Source organism: Neopsephotus bourkii, unplaced genomic scaffold (genome assembly GCF_033783945.1).
Source record: "Neopsephotus bourkii isolate Nb327-2 ecotype Australia unplaced genomic scaffold, CSIRO-AGI_Nbou_v1 NB_1423, whole genome shotgun sequence".
In the NCBI taxonomy this organism is placed as follows: Eukaryota; Metazoa; Chordata; class Aves; order Psittaciformes; family Psittacidae; genus Neopsephotus; species Neopsephotus bourkii.
In genome coordinates, this window is record NW_026901900.1 from 1,434,120 (window position 1) to 1,457,431 (window position 23,312).

At 39.0% G+C, this 23,312-nt stretch overlaps 1 protein-coding gene across 1 annotated transcript in view; it reads left to right on the forward strand.

Annotated features, from left to right (window-relative positions):
• PTPRR (protein tyrosine phosphatase receptor type R) overlaps positions 1-23,312 on the forward strand; it is a 149,614-nt gene that overhangs the window by 16,633 nt on the left and 109,669 nt on the right. The window lies entirely within an intron of this gene.

The window sequence follows — 23,312 nt, forward strand, 5'->3', positions numbered from 1 at the left end:
ATGAAACTGAATTCAATCTAATTTCAGTGACTTGAGGTCCATTTTCATGATGGAGATGGAAAGGTAGGGTGAATGGATGCCTAATGTAGAACTATTACAAGGTTACATTTTGTGCTAAGGACTAGACCATCTGACAAGCAAAATGTTGTCAATGCACAGCGGAGTACTGCGGAGCTAAGAATTCTACAGGTATTGTGTCAAAAAATGGTGTTTCGTGACTCTGTCATTACAGAATGCATTTTAAGAAGTAATTTTACTGAACCTGGGGAAATTGTAGTACTTGCTTGCATAAGAGGAAGAGGAGGGATTTATTTCCTGGGACTGAATTTTATACAGCTGAATGCTTTCCATCACATTACTAAGTAACAAGTGCCTGTTGGTTTTTGTGTGTGTGTGTTCAGTGCACATTGTTTTTTGAGGGCAGTGAGGACAATCCAGAGCTCTTAGTGGCATTTTGGCTGTTCTATAAATGCCTTCGTGCTTACCCACATGTTCTTTTAGCTGTCTCCCTAGATGACATAAGACCAACTCATCTGAAAATTGCTTGGTTAACATACGGAATTACAAGTCGTTTTCTGTTTGTATGGGTTTATTTTGGTTCTCAGAAACTATGCACTTATCGAACATACTAGCGAGTTAGTAGTGAAACGAATACATTCTCCAAATGTTTCTTTGTGTTTATTCCAAGTCTTTCCAATACTGAATGTGAGCATTACCAAGATCAAGGCAGTAGAAATAGTCTGTGGATAACCACTTATGATTAAAGTTGTTGCTGTCTAACACACTTGTTAAAAACCCAAACGCACATACATTCGTACATATATATCAACAGGGCTGAACTTGGGAGAAAGGCAGAAAGGCTTGTAGTAAAGGTTACAGCTCAGAATATAGGTCTAAAGTATCACCTCGTGGAGGTGCTAAAGCATCATCCATTGTAACTGGATATAGTTTGGTCTGTCCAAAGCCTCTTTCATGCACACAAGTGTACTGTACTAAGATTTGACAAAACTCCACAGATGCTTTTTTCACTTGTATCCTGTGAAGTGTTTCAGAAATGTATTCTGTGAAGTATTTCAGAAATGTATATATTGCTCAATATATCAAGATTTTCCCTTTCACACCTCACTATTGCTGTATAACTTCTTATACATGTGAAACCACAGCAGAAGCTTTTACAGTTATGTCAAATTCATCACACAAGCGCTCCTATATCCTCTTGTCTAACTTTACTCATACCACATACTCAGAGAAGAAGCCTTTTTCACTTGCTTATTGAGTTGAACTTATGCATCTATAGAATCATAGAATAGTTAGGGTTGGAAAGGACCTTAAGATCATCTAGTTCCAAGCCCCCTGCCACGGGCAGGGACACCTCACACCAAACCATGTCACCCAAGGCTTCGCCCAACCTGGCCTTGAACACTGCCACAGATGGAGCATTCACAACCTCCCTGGGCAACCCATTCCAGTGCCTCACCACCCTGCATTAAAGAACTTCTTCCTTATATCCAATCTAAACTTCCCCGGTTTAAGTTTTAATCTATTACCCCTTGTCCTGTCACTACAGTCCCTAATGAAGAGTCCATCCCCAGTATCCCTATAGGCCCCCTTCAGATACTGGAAGGCTGCTATGAGGTCTCCACGCAGCCTTCTGTTCTCCAGGCTGAACAGCCCCAACTTTCTCAGCCTGTCTTCATACGGGAGGTGCTCCAGTCCCCTGATCATCCTTGTGGCCCTCCTCTGCACTTGTTCCAGCAGTTCCATGTCATTTTTATGTTGAGGACACCAGAACTGCACACAATACTCCAGGTGAGGTCTCACAAGAGCAGAGTAGAGGGGCAGGATCACCTCCTTCAACCTGCTGGTCATGCTCCTCTTGATGCAGCCCAGGATACGGTTGGCTTTCTGGGATGTGAGCGCACACTAAAGCTGGCTCATGTTCATTTTCTCATCAACCAACACCCCCAAGTCCTTCTCCGCAGGGCTGCTCTGAATCTCTTCTCTGCCCAGCCTGTAGCTGTGCCTGGGATTGCTCCAACCCAGGTGTAGGACCTTGCACTTGGCATGGTTAAACTTCATGAGGTTGGCATCAGCCCACCTCACAAGCATGTCAAGGTCCCTCTGGATGTCATTCCTTCCCTCCAGCTTATCAACCGAAACACACAGCTTGGTGTCATCAGCAAACTTGCTGAAGGCGCACTCAATCCCACTGTCCATGTCACTGACAAAGATGTTGAACAAGACCGGTCCCAACACCAATCCCTGAGGGACACCACTCATTAATGGTGTCCAACCAGACATTGAGCCACTGACCACAACTCTTTGTGTGCGGCCATCCAGCCAGTTCTTTATCCACCATGTGGTCCATCCATCAAATTGATGTCTCTCCAATTTAGAGACAAGGATGTCGTGTGGGACAGTGTTGAATGCTTTAAACAAATCCAGGTAGATGACATCAGCTGCTTTACCGCTGTCCATCAGTTCTGTAGCCCCATCATAGAAGGCCACCAAATTGGTCAGGCAGGATTTCCCCTTAGTGAAGCCATGCTGGCTGTCACCAAGCACCTTGTTGTTTTTCATGTGCCTTAGCATGCCTTCCAGGAGAATCTACTCCAAGATTTTGCCAGGCACAGAGGTGAGACTGACTGGTCTGTAATTCCCTGGGTCATCCATTTTCCCCTTCTTGAAAACGGGGGTTATATTTCCCTTTTTCCAGTCATCGGGAGCTTCACCTGACTGCCATGATTTTTCAAATATGATGGACATATGATATATGATGTATGTTCATTCCTCCCTTATGATATATGATATATGTTTATTCCTCCATCACTTCCACATTTTCTGATTCATCAGGTTTAATTACCAGTGTCAAGGCCCAGGAGTCATCTACCTTATTTGTTCTAATATATTATTTCGTTATCCCCACCACTTATTTTTCTGCTGGAAACAACTATTTTTGTAAATCTTTGTACGTTTTCTGAAGCCATGGCTTCTACATGGAATATCATCTCTATGTTCTTCTAGTAACACATAGGATGTCCTACTCGACTTCATGTATCCACTCAAGACTTTTGATGCTTCTTTTCAAACATCAGCCAAACAAAGGGAACCAGGCTACAGAATATCTTTTTTCTGAACATTGAATTTGCCTCTTCTGACTGGCTTTGCTGGAATACCATAAGAAGAATTGTATGAGGAGAACTTCATAAAAAGCTTGGGGCATCCAGTCCTTCCAATTATTTTCAGTCCTCTGAGTCAAAGTGCCTACCTACCTGCATGTGATCTTTCTGTGTACCAGAACGTAAATGGCCTTTTGAGAATCCCAGGAAGAGAAGATACTCTGATAAGTTTTTTTACTATTAATCTGTTCCTCGTTTCCCCATCTGTCTACTCCACTAACTGACTGTTTTTTCCTAATTTCTTACTGATCTTGAGTACCTTGCCTTGATAAAAGATGAAGTCTCTTCCTGTTTCCAGTTCTCTGTCTTAGGAACTCTTCTGATTTCAAATACTGTGGCAGCCTTTGCGGGTACAGCATCTGCCCAGTTGACTGGGCCAGTAATGCCATAGTGAGCAATCTGTGAAGTTACATTTAAATATTTCTGTCTCAGTCAAAAAATCATTCTTCTTTTGGGAGGGAGAGAAGGCAAGAGGAATGGATAAGGCTGGGAATGTCCTTAAAACAGAACAGGCAGCATTTCTGGAGGAAGTGGTTTGTTATTGCTTGTGTTTTGTCTACCTTCCATCATGTGTTGTGTGTTATGTAATACTACAGTTATTTTGGAAGCTATTCAAAATGGTAATTTTATCTTCTTACTAAACCCTGTACAGTAATGTCCTAATTTTCACTGGTATAGATGTAGATGTACTTATATGTAGTTCTATCTATAGCTATATGTAGTTATACTCTATTATAATAATAGAAATGGCTAAGTAGCTGCTTTTTGAATACTGCATGAACCTGGGTTCTCAGCCTTGAGTCTGTCAGATTCCAATTCCAAAAGCCATTTACTTTGTGGTCACAGAAAGACCACACGCAGCTTGGTGCTGTAACTTTGACCTCTGTATCCTACTCCTCCCATACACCATGAGCTCACTCCCTTTGTAGGTCTTGTGAAGAGGTGGTTAAAATACTTTTGAAAGTATATTAAGCACAAAATGGTGTGAGAATAAGGCAAAAAATATGAGTGAGGAGAACAAGTAGTCCACAAGGTAGCAAGTCAACCAGTGCTGGGGCAAACAGCCAAGGTAAGTCTGTGAAACGTAACAAAAAGTCAGATGTCACTTTTTGTCACTTAACATCTGTTATTGCCAGCTTAAGAGAGAGGATGGCACTGGGTCAGGCACAGAAGGCATAAATAGAAAACCATGTCAATGCAGTGACTTTTCAAAGGAGACTTCTGAGAAGTAAGATCTCAAACCCCAATAAGGTATCAACTGTGTCCCTTGTCATTTCTAGGTCATGTGTTTGTCTGATGCTTGGAACTACATAGGACAAGTACCATGCTGATAGACAGTGAAATTTTAAGAACTTATTATAATTAAAGTGCTGAATGTTATAATTTATTATAATTCAAGTGCTCTAAATGTTAGTTACACATTACAACTGTGGGCAATACCAGTCAGTACCCTTAGTGTGATTGTTATAATCACTGTTGTGTCCCTTTACATCATGACCCTGAACATCAGGTCTTCGTGGTATTTGGCTTCTAGACTGAAGTCCACCTTCTAATAAGGGATTGATACTCACCGTTACCTGAGTCCTTTGTGAAGTAATTATATTAGACATAACATATCTGCAGTGAGCCTTGCAAGCAGACCTAGTAGCCTGCAGCTCTGTCATTCTGGATTTTGTTTGCACAAAGAAATCTAGAGTCTGCATTAGTTGGCCTCGTTTGCTTTCCACTGCCTTCTGTGCACTTCAGTGGGGATAATTGCATCCTGAACCATTATCACGGTATTGTGTTTGCTGTCAGGCTTTGTGGAAAACAGGAAAGATTGCATTAGGCTGTAACATGCACTAAAACCTCCTTAAGGCACTTTTTTGTCATCTGAGTTGCAAAATGCCAGAAGAATGTTAGTGGGATATTCTGCAAACCAGTGTTTTAATTGATTAGTCTACTGCTGGCAACTTAGTGGTTATTTTCGGTAACATCCAGTGGGATCCTAAACTTGCACAGAAGCTGTCCATATCTTTCACAAATTGCCCAGATCCTTTTGATCACAAAGATTTCCTTTTCCTGCATTTTTTGTTTCTAGTGAAGAGAAGATAATTCTCTAAGTCATTTAGTTTTCTTCATAAACTGCAGTTTAAATTAAAACTGGATTTCAGGAGCAGGTATATATTCTTAAGCTAAAGTCTGGTATTTCAGTGACAGCATTGTGCAGTTCATTTGTAAGAAGGTGTCAGCTTTTCCATACTTCTTTCAGCTGTATATTCCTATATACAAGTAGATACTTGTGTGTAGCAGAACAGAATCTGTCTGTTTTTCCATTCTTCAGATTGTTTGGTTTGGTCCAGAGTACCACTTATACTCGCAGATGAAATAATTTGTTTGACCCAAAACACATAATTTCAGCCAACTTTTGGAGAAATTTTGAAAAAGTGTTTATCTTGAACTGATCCAGTACAAATTTCTTGTATGTGTTTTGATTTGGTCTCCAAAATGGAAAAACAGACAAACACCCTGCTGTCTCCTTTTTACTCACGTGGCCCAATTTATTCCTATGATTTAAGCAGATTTCTCTACAGTACTGCTATGCTGTACTGAATTCCAGGAGAAAAGATGCAGAGATTTAGACAACAGTGGACTTTCCATCCCTGCACTTTGTGTGTTTCAGCATTTAGCTTTGGAGATAGCATTGCACTCCTTACCAGATGGAACTGCACTGACTCCATTGCCCTAAACAGTACAGACATGTTGGTTTGAGAGATTGCCATACTGCTATCAATATTCTGTTTCCCTTTTACAAGCAAACTGAAACCTAAAATTGTGCCTAAATTGACCGAGGAAAGGGAAAATAACTGACATAAAAAAGTGCCTAAAATTGACTGAGGAAAGGGAAAACTTCCTGGTATGCAGAGTTCCAGGTGCCATCACTGGAATAACACATGCTTGATACCCAAAATGATAAATAAACAAAATGACTCTGGGTTCTGAGACCCAGCAATAAACAAATTTGTGACTAATTCCCACAATAGATCTATGCATTGTGTTGATACTGTTCAGGAATAAAGACTGAACAAGCACTTTTTCTTCTTTTTAATTCTGTTAGCACTCTGGAAGAGCTGTCTTTGTGAAAAACCCAAGTGCCCTACAGTAACATTTAAAAGGCAGATAAAGGGCACTCAGATAAAAAGACAGCCAGACAGCATGTGTTTCCTTATCAGCCACTGTTTTGTTGGATCTGGCAGTTCAGCCTCTGGAATAATTCTTTTGGTTCTTCACTTCTGACATTGTTGTTAGGAAAAGTGACAGCTTCTATGAAGTTCCTCAGTAGATGATTCATAATGTGCTCTTGTATGTAACCCCTTAAATATTAAGCCTTATAAAAATTGTTTTTGAAAAAGAAAAAAATTGATATCATTGATACATCAATGTCATATTTTTAAAATCAACTGATCTTTTTAATCAGACAAACATTATTTGTGAGCAGATGATCTTTTGAACACACTTGTAAAAATGCTTCCTAGATCAATTATTACTGCATTTTGGCATCTCTTTTGCAAAAAATAAATATTGGATTCTGAAATGAAATGCGCAGGTTGAGAGCGTATTGGAGTTTGAAAGTGATCACATAAGGTGTCAACTAAATGATGTTTTTTCAGTCATCTTGGTATTGAAATGGTTCATGGAAAGGGGACTAACCCAGAGAGGTAAGCAGAGTGTTACAAAGTCTTTGTGCTGTTGCTAAAAGCATTTAAGTAATGTTTGTCTGTCCTTGCTTTGAAGGGCAGTCATAACTGAGGTTTGTAATGGATCTAATTCTTATTTGGCTCTGCACCACAACAAACCTGTGGAAAATACTTTCAGTGTGTGCAGTACTTTGAATCAAATACATGGCAGAAGCATCATGAGAAGTATGGGTGTGGGAGATTACAGCAAGACTGCTAATATAATAGCATTGAATACTGTAGGAAAGTGGTTATAGAATCACAGAATGGTTTGGGTTGGAAGGGACCAACCAAGGGTTGGAAGGTTGGATCACCTAGTTCCAACCCCCCTTCTGTGGGCAGGGACACTGTCCCATCCATCCTGGCCTTGAACACTGCCCTTGTAAAATGTTCTTCCCCAGATTTCTTGTAGGCCCCCTTTACCTACTGGGAGCCTTCTCCAGGCTGAATAACTCCAACTCTCTCAGCTTGTCTTCATGTTGACTGCATATGTTACATTTATGTTTATTTAAACATGAAACAGATTTACATTTCAGTCTTTATTAGCTGTTAGAGAGTAACAGTGTAATGTCTGCATTGTACAGATTCGGCTGAGGATACGCATTCTTCTTAGGAATGGTCATCGTGTAATAAACTGTAACAGAAATCAATGACAATATCAATAAAGATTTTTATATTTACAATATGCTAAAGTAAATTTTGCTTGATTTGCACAATATTATTGATAGAATTTAATTTCATTTTTTTCCCCATTTTCCTGGGGTTTTTTTGTTGGTTTTTTTTTTTTTTGTATTAGAGGTTATCTTTTTACTGGTAATAATTGTACTAGTAATCTTGTTTTCTTTTTGAAAACACGCTGAAAGAAATAAAGATCATTTCTGTTACAGTCCTGTGGTGTTCTGGCAACACAGCTTTCTGCTCTCTTTAGCAAAATTGTTGCTGGTATGCTTTCTTCGTGCAACACATAATGTATTATCTAATTAAGAACACGGCTCTGGAGGCTAACCTTTACAAATAGACATGATTTCAATTTCATGTAAAGGAAACTACTTTGTGTTAACAGTTTAATTTCAGGTACTGTACCATGTAGCTCTATAGTAGTGCAGTTCTATAGTAAGAGCTGACAGGTCATTAAAACACAAAAGTTTTCAGTTTGTAGAAGAATGACCTTTAATACTGCACTCTTAGAGCCTTTGCATTCTTTAGGCAAAGTAAAGCTAAAACAGTATAGAAATTATATTCATTGTCTTAAGATGATGAAAAAAAAGCATGAAGCAGACATTGTCCCCAAAACCTCTCTCATCGACTTTCTCTGGCATGATTCTACAGGATGCTCTTCCTCTGCCTAATTAGGCACAGTAAAAATGTATACAGACAGTAGAAATTAACTTGGAAATTAAAAATACTCCTTCCATTCTTTTCTGTTTAAACTATAGGTATGCTAGTTAAAGACCTCTCTACTTCGTCTATTGCCTGCTATGATACAAACTTTGTTTTAAGAATTTCTAAACTGACCCTGGTAGAAGTACACTGTAAAAGGCTGACTGGGGCAGGAGGAGGGAAGGTCACTGTTAGCTGTAGGAACACCTCTCTGGCATGCTGTATGCATACTTTTGTGGCTGGAACAAGAGACTGTTGACTGGAGTTGGGAGAACAAGGAAACAAGACCACCCAGATAATGAAATAGCAAGAAAGCTATTGAATTTTGATCAAGAAAATAATAAAAGAACCCGACAGCCACTTACCCCTTTAGAAATAGGTAATAGGGCAATAATTAAATAGATGGGTAATTTGAAATCCATATGCTAAATAAAAAATTTGATTGTAGCTTTAATTTTTAAATATTATTCCTACAAATATGCCTGAAAGTGGATATAACCTTTAATGAAATAACTGTGATGTGAGGGTTTCAGTAATGAATGAATTATAAAACCATATGGATGCATTAAGTAGAATAATAAATGTACCATCTATACACAGAAGTAGGACATCCATAAATCATTTATGATGTCCCTTCTCATCAGTTCTTGGCTCTTTGCATCCTAATTGAAAGCCAGGGTAGCTGGATATTAGAAAAACTAGATTTGTTAGTCAGATAACAGACAACTTTCATTAAAGCATTAATTAATTTTAGAAGGCTGAGGGCCTAATACATTAAAAACACTTGCAGAACAGTGCTATGTTAGTCATGCTTTTTTCTATTTTAATTACTGTCTTCCTCTGGTCAATGAAAGTTATTTGTGTTCTACTTTTAACTTGCTCAACAAGCATGATGGGATACTATTGTGCTTATAGAACTAATTATTGTCATGCCGAAACAATTCCAAATGCTTCAAATGGCTTCACGGTACAGTAACAAAAGTAAGATGGCTATTCTTACAGTTACTGTAGAGTGTTCTTGTTTCCTCTCTCAAAGTTGGAGATTTAGCAGACCTGTGTTGGGCAGTTTGTTCTATGCACAGTCCTTTATGCCAGTAGAGACAAAAGAACACTGGAGAAAATACCTTCTTCTTTTTTTCTTTTTTTTTTTTTTCACTTTTCTTTTATTTAAGCATACTAATTTAAACTCTTTTTATCACCTTCAGTAGCTTCCTCCTTGGAATCTAATCTCATTAAGAAGATTACCAAAATAAACATTGTGCATTACTCTTCTAAACTCAGAGCACAACATGCATTCTGAAATTAATGTGAGACTTAAGCTACAAGGTTACTCTTCCAAAGAGGTACATATCTATGCCAAATGATCAGAGTTGTTTTAATAAAATACTTCAGGAAAATTTTTAACAAATAGCTGGATTTGCAGTATTTGTTCTAGAAATACAAAAGCTTCAGTCTGACAGTAATAGTCAGTATGAATGGCACATATTTATGGTGGTAATCAATATGCTTAGAAAAGGTAGAGATAGGCAGCTTATTTTCAAGGATCATATTTAATTCTGTGCAGGTGTTGAGTAGGATGTTTTTATAATTAATTCTCCATTATTTAAAGTGGGGGACTAAAGGGTATTGTAGATTATGAAATAAAAAACCAAACCATGCCGACAGTGCAGTGTAACAATATAACATAGTAAGGTCACGATATAGGTGTATTGGGCACAGATTTAGTGCCTATCTGGGCTTGCTAGCCAAAGCCTAGCATCATAGAGCTGGCTGTCTCTAACAAAAAGTCCCTTGGAGTCCCAGTGCCAGCAAATGTGTTCCAGAACATGAGTAGCATCAATATCAATTCTGAGTTATGGTATCCTGACTCTGAGCTACTATTGCTTAAGGGCAGCTTTGATGGTTCCACATTCATGTGCTATTAAACTCAGATCCAAAGACAACTGAGCACTGACTGTATTTCTGCACCAAGGTACGTATTTCTAGGCCAGACTCAGATATTCCTAACTGTCCTACACAGTCAAACCCTTTCTTTTATTCTCATGTAATTGATCCTTCTTCTGTAATGCTACCAGTTTGTTTGGCTGGCCAGCCAGGTGTGCTCAATGCTTGGCAGTGCTTTCTCTTGGCCCACATCAAATTCACTTTTGGTTTCTACCATTATCTTTGAGTGGACTGTAAAACTGGTTTAGCTTTACAGCTGTAGGCTTTCCTATGGACTAGAAAAAATTTCCTTGTATGTCCTGTTTGACTTTTGGGCTGCAGGCTGACCAGTCCTCATCTGTTTTGAGCACAGACATATAAATTCTTTTTATTAAAGGCAAGAGATTTTAAACAAAGAATCAAGTGCTTTTGGCATGCTGCATATTCATCTCTTTTGATCAATCACTGAAGAAATTAAATACTTCAGAAAAACAGATCTGCTACTTGAAAGGACTGTTCAGTCACTGTGGCCTCATTAATGTCTTGTGTGTTGCCAGTCCCAGTGAGCCCAGCCTTTGCCAAACACAGTTGTATAAGCTTGGCAAAGGCTTTTAGCTTTCCTTTGCCTTAATGTTGTTATAACCCTCTCCATCCATTGCTCTATTGCTATTGATCTTTGCTCTCTTGGCTGTGTAACTACTATCATGGTTTCTCCAGTTGTAATAGAAAGGCATTGACTATAATCTTTGGCTCCAATGCATAGTAATTTATTTTCTTGGCTTCTCTACTACTCCACATATAAGCTACATCTTTGCTCTCTTAAATCTTATTCTGCCTGGAGGCTGAGTGACTGTGCCTCTATCTTTGGCTTTCTTTTTCTCCCCCTTGTCTCTAATTGTGGACTTCTTTCAAAATTACTTTGAGGCTGATGCAATACAAAAAATACCTTCACTTAGATATCACATCAGCTGCCAACTAGCTCGCTAACAGCTTCCTAGTTATGGAGTGGATCACTCATTCTTTGTAACAGTTGAGCTGTACAGGAAGCTGATCAAGAACCACTGAAATGAAGTTTTCTGAGTCAAAAACTCAAGGCAGAGATAGCCCCAAAGCTAAGTTCCTTTTAAAAGAATTTTGAGGTAAATTGTTGAGGTTAAAAAAAGTTTAACTGGGATAAAATGGAACTATTTAGATCCTTAAATTGTGAGGTAAGGAGGAAATGGGAGTCATGCATCACAGAATGGCCAAGATCCCACAGCTCAAGGCATAGACCTAGAATGGATGCTTGGGTTCCAGCGCCTTTTTTGCCACATCCTGGTAGGAGCCAAGAGTCTCGGGGAGAAAATAGCTAAATCATCCAAGTCAGGTTACTTGGTGTCTTTGTTTACATTTTAGGATAGACCTGAAACAGGCTCATGAAGAGGTTGTTTTCAGTGCACTTGAGATTGGTTTTGCTTTTGTTATGTTCCAGAAGTTCCAGAAGGCCAAGTCACTTTTAGACACTGAAACGCTTTGCTTTTCTTTCCAGATCAATTTTTATGTAGTTACTTGGACTGAGTGGAATCTGTGGTGTTGGTGGAAAAAAAATTATCTGGAAGTCTAGTCATTCAATTAATCACGTGGCATGTGGAGGACAAAGCAAGAATTCTTACAGATCAGGGACTTGAGCTGAAGTCTCCCATAGCCAGTATAAAGCTCTAACCACAGATATGTTGCTTATTCTGAAGTAAATTGATCTTCTCCAGGTCTTCAGCAGGTTGCCTCTTAGTGGCATGATCAGCAATATGTTATTTGTTGGGAGTATAACGCTCATAATTTTGAGAAGAAATTCTGAGGACAGGAGCTCGAGAAAGAAGCTAATAGATGTTCTTTTGCTAACAGCTTGTACAAAATCAGGTGGCAGTGTATAACAAAGGTTATCCTGATAAGGTTATACTGAGTTCCTCATATAACCTAGATAGCAGGGAATTTCTGCATCCTTGTTAGAGAAAAAAGTTGAAGGAAACACTATGAAGTAAAAATGCAAAGTGCTTCTGTACAAGGAGATGAGGCCACGTGCAATGCATGTGTTTTATATGGTAAAGTGGGAAGGCAGAAGTTCGTTTTCACAGACAACATCAGACAGGTTATATAGACAGAAAGGAATAAATAAAACTTCAGTTTGGTGCATATAGCACACTCCTTTATTCTGTCTTTGGAAATATTACTTAATAGCCATGGAAAACTTTTAAAAATTCTCCGTGTATAATTGGGAGTCATTTAGTTAAAGTCATAATGTCAACTGGACAATCATTTTAGCCAAACTTGCGCTACATTACTTCTGCATTGTTCATTCTTTCCTGAATTATGTTTTCTACTGGGACTTACAGCCTAATAGTACTGATGTGAACTGATGTGAAACTTATAAGAGTCCTAACTGCTTGTATTATGTTGTCCAGTATAAAAGTTGTATTTATCTCCATTCAACCAGGCATATAATACATCCAACATCATTGATTCAGAAGAACACTGCCAATTTTCATACATCCTGCCTTATTTTTCATAGTTTTCTGTTTTGGCTAACAATTGGGTGATTACCATGCAGAATTCTCTACCCTTTTTTATCCTTCTCTTTCATTCCTGTAATGAGTTTGTTGGATTTCTTCCCCCGCAGTACCTAGTCTGTAATGCCTGCTTAAGACATTTGTCTCACCATCCATTCAAAATTCCCTGATGATTCTGTTCTTTCATCTACTCCCTCTCTGACTCTGTGTCTGCAAGTCATATAAATCCTTTAATCCTTTCCTCATCCAACCCTTGTCTTGTTTTGTTTTTTTTAACATGTGTTTTGGTTTCAGGCTATAATAGGGCAAATATCTAATCTTACTGAAAGTCTTTCATAATAAATTCAAACTTGGAAAAGAACTTTAAATACCACATTCCTTTTCCTTGATCATGCCCACATATAGCTGCTGGAAGTGAAACTCTACTTTCCTCTTTGAGTGCCGCATTGGGCTTCTGCATATTACTCACCCCTGCTTCTCACACCTTCTCATTCTTCTCATGCTCTAATTTTCTGCCTTCCTTTCTGTGTCTCTTCTGTGCTATCTCTTACCCCAGGCTACTACCAGGGCCTTAGCTTGCCTTTGCTTTTTTAGTCACCTTAACCTTTGTCTTTCTTTTCCCCTTTCTCTTTTTCCTTGTAGCATCAAGCTATTTTACTGTTCGCTCTTTCCTCTCCATTTCTGCATATTTCTTAGCCCACACTTCTCTTTGGTTCCCTTGATAGTCTTCCCCTTTGCTGTGCACAGTGCTTTTCACCCTGGGACCTTCTGTTACCAGTTTTCTGACAATGTTGTGGATGTGCAGACACTTTCTTGAGCTATAATCTTCTCACCATATATTGTGACAATATGGCAGGTGTTCTTAACTCCAGTTTTAGTTGCATGTTTTGGTCTGGGTTTCTTATTCTTACTCATTTATTTTGTTTTATTCATGGCACATAACTGCTTTGGTTCACTGTGAGTAAGCCTATTTGCTTATTTGCTTGCGTTACGCCAGGAAAAAACAACTAGAGAGTATCCCTGCTGTTGGCATAGGGTTGTCTTACTTTTGAAATGCTTCCTGGACTTCTGGAGTCCAGGTGCTGTGAGGGTTATTGTGAAGCATATGCATGTGTGTACTTACCAACCTGAAATTAAATCATGATATAAGTGATTTCTGAAAATCCCATTTAAACTCATGACCAAAATATACTTTGAAGCTCAAGATTAAAATTTGCTATTATTTGGTAAAATATTATAGAAAAAAAAAATCCTTACTTTGATAAGGTTCACATTTGCTATGTGAGAGGTGACTGAAGAAAATATTGTTTGTTTAAAAGCACTAAAAATGTTATCTCAGCTGAAATGAATATTAATTTAAAATTAATGTATTTTAAGGTGTACATGTCAAAGGTCACTTAGCAATATAAAAACATGCAGGATTTCTGAAGTGTAGGTCATTTCATAGATTGAAATTGTACTCTCTGGAGTGTTGGAGGAAAATGCTTCGTGAAAAAACGTAGAAAAATACGAACTAACAATGTCGTCCACCAGATGTCCCTGTACTCATAGGTGGTAATGAACAATACCCATTCAACTGTCTAATTGCTTTTATTAAAGGCAATTTACACACAGTGTATGTATTTCCTAAGTCTTGGTTAACCACTGTGTAATAAGATCATGAATAAATACCAATTACATTAACAGTGTTTGAGAGCTGTAGTTATGGAAATAAATTACAAGAATTCAGTGTTAAGTTTCTACTTGGCATCTTGGTTTTGTCTGCTTTTCCTTCTCTTGGAAAACAGTCTATCTTTATCATGCATTGCATGATAGAAGCGATAAATACTGATCTCTTACATTTGTAATTTATATATGTAAATATAATTAGTTGTAGAAATATTACTAATCAATATGCTCTTATCTACCTAGCTATAAAAGACTCTTTAAGTTGTTTGAACTGATAGAACTACTGAGTTGAAGGAATGTCGCTTTTGTGGAGAGTTCTTTTGACTTTGGTAGCTATTGGAGCAGACTCTAGTCATGATATTTGCATTCATGCAGGGTGTTTTGTTTCTGTCAGCTGCTCCCTTAACTTACCATGCAGCATGCTCCATCCAAATTGTTGGCTCTCAGCCGTCCATGCATGTGTAGGGACTACAGCAGGAACGTGAAGTATTTCTTCTCGAGTGTAGACTTAGGCTACTGCCCTCAAATCTGTAGATAACCTGACCATACCCACAGTGGGAACTGGGCAGATCTGCCAACATGTGTGCTCTTGAGCATTGTAGCTGATTCAAAGACACAACCTGACTTTTTAATGATACCAGAATACTGGCAGGACACCTTGTCCTCCTTTTCTCTGGTATGAGTAAGCTGCCAGAAGAGCATCAGATTCCCTGCTGAGAGAAAGGCTCTGGTGTGACTTAGAGATCTCATCCCGGGCATTCACTCTGGCAGGTGTACACTGGTGGCTAGCCTTGGAGAAAGCAAGGTGGTAGGCCACTTGGTCACAGGATCCATGTCCAAGCCTTCCTTTTGTTTTCCATGTCAGTGTCACCATGGCATAGGCCAGGTTGGTGATGTGCAGTCCTGGGAAGCTCTGTGGACCTTCCCCACCTGTGGGCTATTGTGTATCTTGGCAGCTGTTACACATGGCCAAGGCCCAGCTAACCACAGGAGCTGCCTGGCCTCCTACCCCATCTCTGCAGAGGGGCTGGCACTGCTGACAGCTAGTGTGCTTAGGTACAGACACCCATTGGCAGAGAGCAGCACTTTGGCTTGGAATGGCCTCCATTAAGGTACAAAGGAGGTGCATCACTTAGGAAAGGCTATGTGCCTAGTGTGCCAATGGCTGTCCTATATAATTTTTCCTCTCCTTTTTGCTACAAGGAGCTGGTGGATAATGGCAGGACTCAAAGAGTGCTTGTTGGGTAGGACTATGTGGGAAGGGCACAAGACATTTGTGTTAGCATGGTTCGGACAGGCACTCAGCAGACCCAACCACTCACTGCAGTGTGGGCATACTTAAGCTGGTCTAAGGTGCTGTCATGGTTTCTGTTGTTTTTCAGTGTGTTTGTGGATGTGTCTATGCATATGCATGTGACTTTCCTGCTTGGTGAGGAGTTATGTAAGTTTTGATACTAGATGCATAGATTGATTCATCAGCAGGAATTCTGTCTTAATAAGGTGACTGCCTTCTGGTGTCTAAGCACTGTAAGCTTGATTAAGTAAGAGGAAATCAGTGGGAGCCAAAGGAGGCAGGAAGGGAGTCAGAAATAACAAATTTCTTAACTAATTTGGAGAAAATAAGCCACTTCTGAAAGCAGCAGACATCCTTATTTTGGTGGATGTGCTAAGAGTCTGCCTTTCCTAAATTAAGAGATCAACTAGCATTTTATGATTCTTATATAAAAATATATTTTCTATTTATGTATATTTTTGTCTATGTATTTCAAAATAGCATATTGCATGTAAAGTTAAGTGTTTTCTTTTGACTTTTTAATTGCAAAGTTTTCTGTTTCCACAAGGCTTTATTTTATCTCAAGAACAGCTATTAAACAAAATAATAACATAAAATGTTTACTGCCATAGCTCAGTAAAAAAAGCATGAAAGGCTATTCCAAGTCTGAGTATTAGAAAATGCTACTCAAATTTTCAAACCCATAGACCAATAGAAAAGTAATTAGTTTTTTCTTAATCTTTTTTCCCTCCTAAACATATTTAGTTTTATTGAAGTATTTTCAGTTTGTGTTATACCATGGTAGTAATGTAAAGGAACTTTGAGGAAAAAGTTTTAGTGGAAGTAAAAGGTTTTACATGGATTTTAACCCAACAGAGTGAACTAAATTTATTTCAGTCCACTGAGCTAACTATATAACTTAATCCTGTTATTTCATCTGCAGTTTCACGGATTATCTCTAGCTCTTTAATCTCATAAAGTACCATGTTTATTAAACAGCTTGCTTGTGTTGGGGAAAGGCTTTGGCTGAAAGAGAGGCAACAGAATTCCTTGCACACCTTTCTTAACTTGAAGGTAGGAATGTAGACCACCTACGGAAAAGGCAATGATAAAGTCTGATTATGTAAGTGCTTGTAATTTTTGATAGCTTTTATGCTTGACCCTAGAAGGAATGGTATAAAATAGTCAAAGGTTTAATAAACAACTTGTGAATTAGCTCTGTTTTAGCAGTATGTTGCTAATACTACAATAACAGCGCTCTTTTCTGTAGTTACTTGAAATGCTCATTACATCTTATGCTTTTAATGAGCTAAATTTCAGTTTACAGGCTAATGTAACTGATTAATTCTACAAGGATGGTAGTTATGAAATATTACAATACTTGTGCTAATCTGTAAAGGGTAAATCATACAAACATGGGTAAGTTTTGCTCAGCAATGGCCTTTTCTTATAAAATTGCTTCTATAACACTCTTTTTAGAGGAGTTAAAATCCTCTTACTGAGACTTCTTAGAATTCTGTTTGCTGACAGTGAGTGTAACACATGTCTTTAAGCTGATAGAGCTTTATCTGGAGAGTTGACAGTGGATTTTTGAAGTGAGGGGGGGAAATAGAGGCTTTAGAGGGATTGTTTTAAATAACTATTAACCATATACATTTGGTTAGCTGTGGGTTTTGTGCTATTGTAAAGTCAAAACATGGCTATAGAAAATGTGGAACAATTTAGCAACTCTGTTGCCGGTATGATGTCTTTACAATGAAAAAAAGGTCTTGGGTAATATATATACTATTACTTCTTTAATGCTTTTCTTTCACACTTAGTGTACCTCCATGCCTGTATGCTTTTCTGTTAGCTTGGTGTTGATTACACTGTAGGTGTACGAAAAATATCCTTGCATACTTTGGGCCCATAGGTGTTTTTGTCCCATGGTCTAGCCACATCTAGGTTGTGTCTCTGGGGATCAGTTCAAATGCTGGAGCATCTATTATCCTGTGTCTTACTGAGGGGAAGGAGCTGAAGGTCCCATCCTACAGACACTTGCTCAAACTGAAAGAGCCTTAGAGAAATAGCTGCACGGGTCATGGTATTGTATTAATTTCTACTTTGATGATAATAGAAAAGGCTCAAGTTCACTGGTAGTTTCTGCCTAGATGGGTCTGAGATCTCAGTGCATAGGAAAATTAAAGCTACAGGCCAACAGTGAGCACAACATCACAGTGCAGGAAATGAACAAGGAACATAGAAGGAACTGGAGATGTCTTCTTGTATGTTGTCATTTTGAGTCCTGTGATAAGCTCTCAGATATCAGTGAGCATAGACAGCTGCATTTTTATTGTTTTGAATAGCCACTGGGATTGTACCTGTGGTTCCAGAATACCTTTCTGATACCTACTGTACTTGCTGTTGGTCACTGTGACACTGAGCTCTGCCTGAAAGCCCCCTGACAGAGTCTTCAAACCACTTGAGCCACCCAGGATGCACCTATCCTTCATTTCTTGTCTGGTCCTTTCTTTCTTCCTAGGAGGGCTAATAGCATCATGGTACGCTTCTTTGAGGACAAACCTAATGCTTGATTTTCAGTGACCTGATCTGTTTACATTTGGCTTGATCCATCAATGACAAACAATATTAAGTCTATTAAATATCATCCCAGTATTTTAGAGCATTTGTTCATAAGTTTTGCAAACCAGTGCTGGAAGGTTGTTTACACAATGTAAAAGGCAATTCCCCTAACTTAGCATATTAGTTATTATAACATTTGGATTGCACTCCAGGATACATGAAATATATTCAGAAAGGCAAAGATCCAGGAAAAACCTTTCCTTCAGCAGTGTAGTTCAAATGAACAAAATGTTCCTGGTTCTTTAATTGCTTTTCTTTCTGTGACTTGCCATGTCACATAATAACATATAATAAAAGTGCATCTGTCTAATCTTGTAGCACTCATTCAAGCAGAACTCCCACATTTTAACCTCTTCCTTTTGGTTGTTTCCCCCTCACTGTCATCATAAAGGTGAAATACCTGTGACAGAAATGATACCAGAGAGGGTGGCACGTGGGCGAACAGTAGTTTACTTGGATAACCATGGCTTTGTCTAACAGCTTGTTTGATTCAGTTTTGGGAAAGAGGTTGGCAGAAGAACAATCTTCTGAGAGGGTCAGAGCTCTGCCCTGGAGCCTGCTACCTTTGGAACAGGACATCTTCCAGACACACGTTTCCTCTGACTACAAACATTAATCTGCTCAGGTGTGCTTATGTTCAAGAAACTACCACACTCTTAAACATTTTAGCCAAGCACCTCGGTATTTTCAGCTTCTATAAGAATCATTCTTATGAGCATCTGCTTGTTGGTTTGATCACACATAGTCCCCTTAGAACCCAGAGTAGCAAATGAGGACGCATTTATGGCACATATTGTAATGAGGTAGATGTAAATGAGCCAGATCAAGTATTGGAAGCAGTGTGGCCATCATCACATAGTAGCCATGGTTAACTTGTGAGTTTCAGAAAAATTATTTGTGTTTCTCTACATTGCGCCTCAAAATGCTGTGACTCAGCAGGTGGCACCTGTGGACATTTGATGCATAGGAAGGGACCATGTGGCCATAATACCTCTTCTGGTTCTTCAGCATGAGTGTGAATGGTGCCACTGACTGTCCTCTAAGATGCAAGATCATAGAAGAGTTAGCAAAATAATGTCCCTCTCATAAGCAGGATAACAAATTTGGTGAGATATATATATACACACATATATATATGTATACTAAATAATTTATGGTTTTTAATAATCATGAATAAGAGGAAAATTCATTCTTAATTCTCTGAAATGTATTAAACATTAAAAAAAGGAGCAAAATTATGTTCAGGAACTTCAGGATAAAATGAGGTACTTAATGCGAGAATTTGCTTTATTGCTTATAAATTAAAAATGAGTACTTTTTGTATGTGTTTGGTTATAATTTTCTAAGAAAGTATTGCTAATTGTTAGTAACTAAGTAAAAACCACCAAATACTGGTATGTTTAAATATTTACTGGATAAAAAACAGGGAACAGAATCCATAACTTGCCTCCTTCTGTGCCTAAAGCAGTCACTAAATTGCAGTCACAGTCACATTTGTTCTTCATCTCTTCCCTCCAAAATCTGGACCTCTTATCCATTGAACTGTCTTCAAAAGAGTGGATGGAGAATGCTGGAAGCCCTAGAGTAACCTCAGGCTTGTTAGACAACAGTCATTCTTGAGGAGTTCGGCTTGAAGTCTCCTTGTAAAAGGGAGAATATTGGACCCACATCTTTTTTGCTTTGGATTACATCCCTAATACCTAAATGGTTAGAAAGAAAGAGTAAGGGTACAGGAACTCCTATACTGTACTGGGTGTAGAAACAGGCTAAACATAAACAGGCAAGCAGAGTCCTCCTCCACAGCTCTGGGTATGAATCCTTCTGATGGAGGATAGGATTTAAACCACATCCCTGTCCACAGCAATCTTAATCTGGTCACCAGCTCCAGCACAGATTAGATGTGTCATCATGGCTTGACTTCACAAACGAAGATTTGGGAAGGGCTTTACCCACACTTACTACAAGTGCGCTGATGACTAAAAAGACCAATGTGAGACAGGCAAATCAGGTCGCAAAAAGCACAGCGAAAGGTCTCCTTGGGTGGTATAGATGAGGCGCAATTCTTTCTACTTGTCTTTTATCCTTGAGACTAATTCTGTGTGAGTTCTCAAAGGAGTCAACGGCATTATGTATAGTGTGTCTCCAAGCCTCCTGATTGGAGGCCAAGGTGGACCACTGATGGTAGTCAATATGGCCAAGGCTAAGATATTGTTTCAGGGAGTCCTTATATCTCTTCTTTGCAGCCCTTCTCTTGCAGCAACCAGTGGCAAGTTCACTGTAAAACACAATCTTGGGGAGGTGGTGATCCTTCATTCTAGAGACGTGCCCTGCCCAGCGCAGCTGCAATTTCAGCAATATGGCCTCGATGCTGGTGACCCCTGCCTGTTCAAGGACAGTGACATTAGACACAGTCAGTCCAATGGATGTTTAGAATTGTACGGAGGCAGTGCTGATGAAAGCGTTCGAGGAGTCGCAGGTGGTGACGGTAGATGACCCATGATTAAGGCCCATATAAAAGAGTAGACAATACAATGGCTCTATAGACACTGATCTTTGTACTTTTCTTCAGGTGTTTATTGCACCAGACTCTTTTATGGATTTTTCTGAAAGCTCTATATGCCTTTGCTATTCTGTTGTCTATCTCTTTGTCGATCGTGGCATCCGAGGAAATGATGCTTCCCAGATAGCTGAACTACTGAACTGTCTTAAGCTCTGACTCGGCAATGGTAATGTGGGGATGATGATAATCTTCTTGTGGTGCAGGTTGGTAGAGGACTACTGTCTTCTTCAAGCTGACTTCCAGCGCAAAAAGCTCAGCTGCTTCAGCAAAGCAAGATGTTAAACGCTGCAGAGCTGCTTCTGTGTGGGCAACAAGGGCAGCATCGTCAGCAAAAAGCAGTTCACAGACAAGATGATTTAGGGTCTTAGTGTGGGCTTTCAGTCGCCTTAGATTGAATAGGCTACCATCAGTACGATATCGAATATAAATTCTGTTTTGTTTGTTGAGGTCTGCTGTAGCCCTTTGGAGCATCATGCTAAAGAAGATTGTGAATAAGGTCGGTGCGAGAACGCAACCTTGTTTCACACCATTGGTTATTGGGAAGGGCTTGCTGATCCTCATGTAACAGTCAAAAGCTTTGGTGAGGTCAGCTAAAGTTACATAGGGCCCCTTATTCTGTTCTCTACACTTTTCTTGCAGTTGTCTGAGAACAAATACCATGGCTGTGGTATTTCTATTAGCTCTGAAACCACACTGACTTTCAGGTAGAAGTTCTTCTGCGATAGCAGACACTAGTCTGTTCAATAGTATTCTTGCAAGAATTTTACCAGCAATGAAGAGCAGAGTTATACCTCGGTAGCTTAAGCAGTCTGACTTTACACCTTTTTTCTTATACAGAGTGATGATGATTGCATCATGAAAATCTGATGGTAATTTACCTTGTTCCCAACAGCACACAACTAGCTCATGAAATTTAGCATGAAGTGCTTGGCCTCCGTGCATCCAGATTTCAGGTGGAATTACATCGACCCCAGCTGCCTTGCCGGTTTTCACCTGCTGTATAGTCTTAAGAGTCTCTCCCATGGTAGGGGCTAAATCCAATTCGTTTTTCACTGGATGTTGCAGAATGTGCTGGATTCCTTCACCTTGGACTACACGGTTAGCACTAAAGAGGGTTTGAAAATGTTCAGGCCAACGATTCAGGATGGAGATTTTATCTGTAAGAAGCATTTGGCCATCTGCACTAAGTAAGGGGCTTTGAACTTGAAATGTGGGTCCGTACACTGCCTTCAGAGCCTCATAGAATCCTCTGTGGTCACCCAAATCTGCACATAATTGAGTCTTTTCTGCTAGGTTGAGCCACCACTTGTTCTGGATGTCTCTAAGTTTCTGTTGGAGTTTGCTACATGCAAGACGAAAGGCTGCTTTTCTTACATGGCAAAGTGGCTGAGCGAGGTGTGCTTGATGAGTAGATCTCTTCTTTGTCAGCAGTTCCTGGACCTCCTAGTCCAGGATGATTATTAGATGTGCAACCTGACAGGTTCTGGCTCAGTTTCCCCTCCATTCAGACAGGATATTATATGATTTTGCCACATACAGAGGTAGCTGCAAATATACATCCATTAACAGTTTTTGAGTTTCTCAAATAGAACACTAATGACTTTAGGAAGGAAAAAGCATTAAAAAAAAAACAAATAACCTGTATAGAAATATAGCTGAAAAGGTGCTTCCAAAGTGAATTTTCTCACATTAGCATCAAGGAAAATCCATACTCCCTGAGTTTCGTGGAGAAAAGGTATTGATTCAATTGCTTTTCTTTCTGGATTCTTATAGGTTCAATTTATGATGGGTTCATATGACATGGTTGAGTTCAATAAAAAGAAATTTGATCCAGGAATATGGTAGGTGCTTCCTAGTTCTGTATAATCTGAAATCAGATAATTTTTAGTACACAGCTAAAAGCATAGACTGGTTTTCACTGCAAACTTTTAGAAATTAATTCAGTGTGTTTAGGTTTGAGCAAAATCACACTCAGTTTGCATTAAAATCAGAGTTCTATGAAAGTTTTTTTTTTTTTAATACTAGATACTGTAGAAAAAAACAAAGAATAGAAATTCTATATGCAGGACACCTCCTTAAAACTGTAATACTGAAAAGAAAAATCACGGTACAAGCTCATTGGTATTATGTCACATGTAACACATTCAGTAGGTTAGATCTGTCTTTACCTAATGAAGACGGATCATTTGTAATGAATCCATCTCTTACAAAAAACATGGCATTAATGTAACTGTAAAAAATCTGACATGGTGAGATATGCCTCTAGCAGAAACAAATCTACTTTTCCTTATATGACAATTTTAGTTAAACTATCAGTAAAACTGGGAAACCAGTCTATAAATATGTTTATTATTATTTTGAGTGAAAGGCTTAATTTGCAGAGGAGGTGCTGCATGCAGATGTTGCAGGTAAGGCAAAAGCAGGGAATGAAATTACAGGCTGCCATCT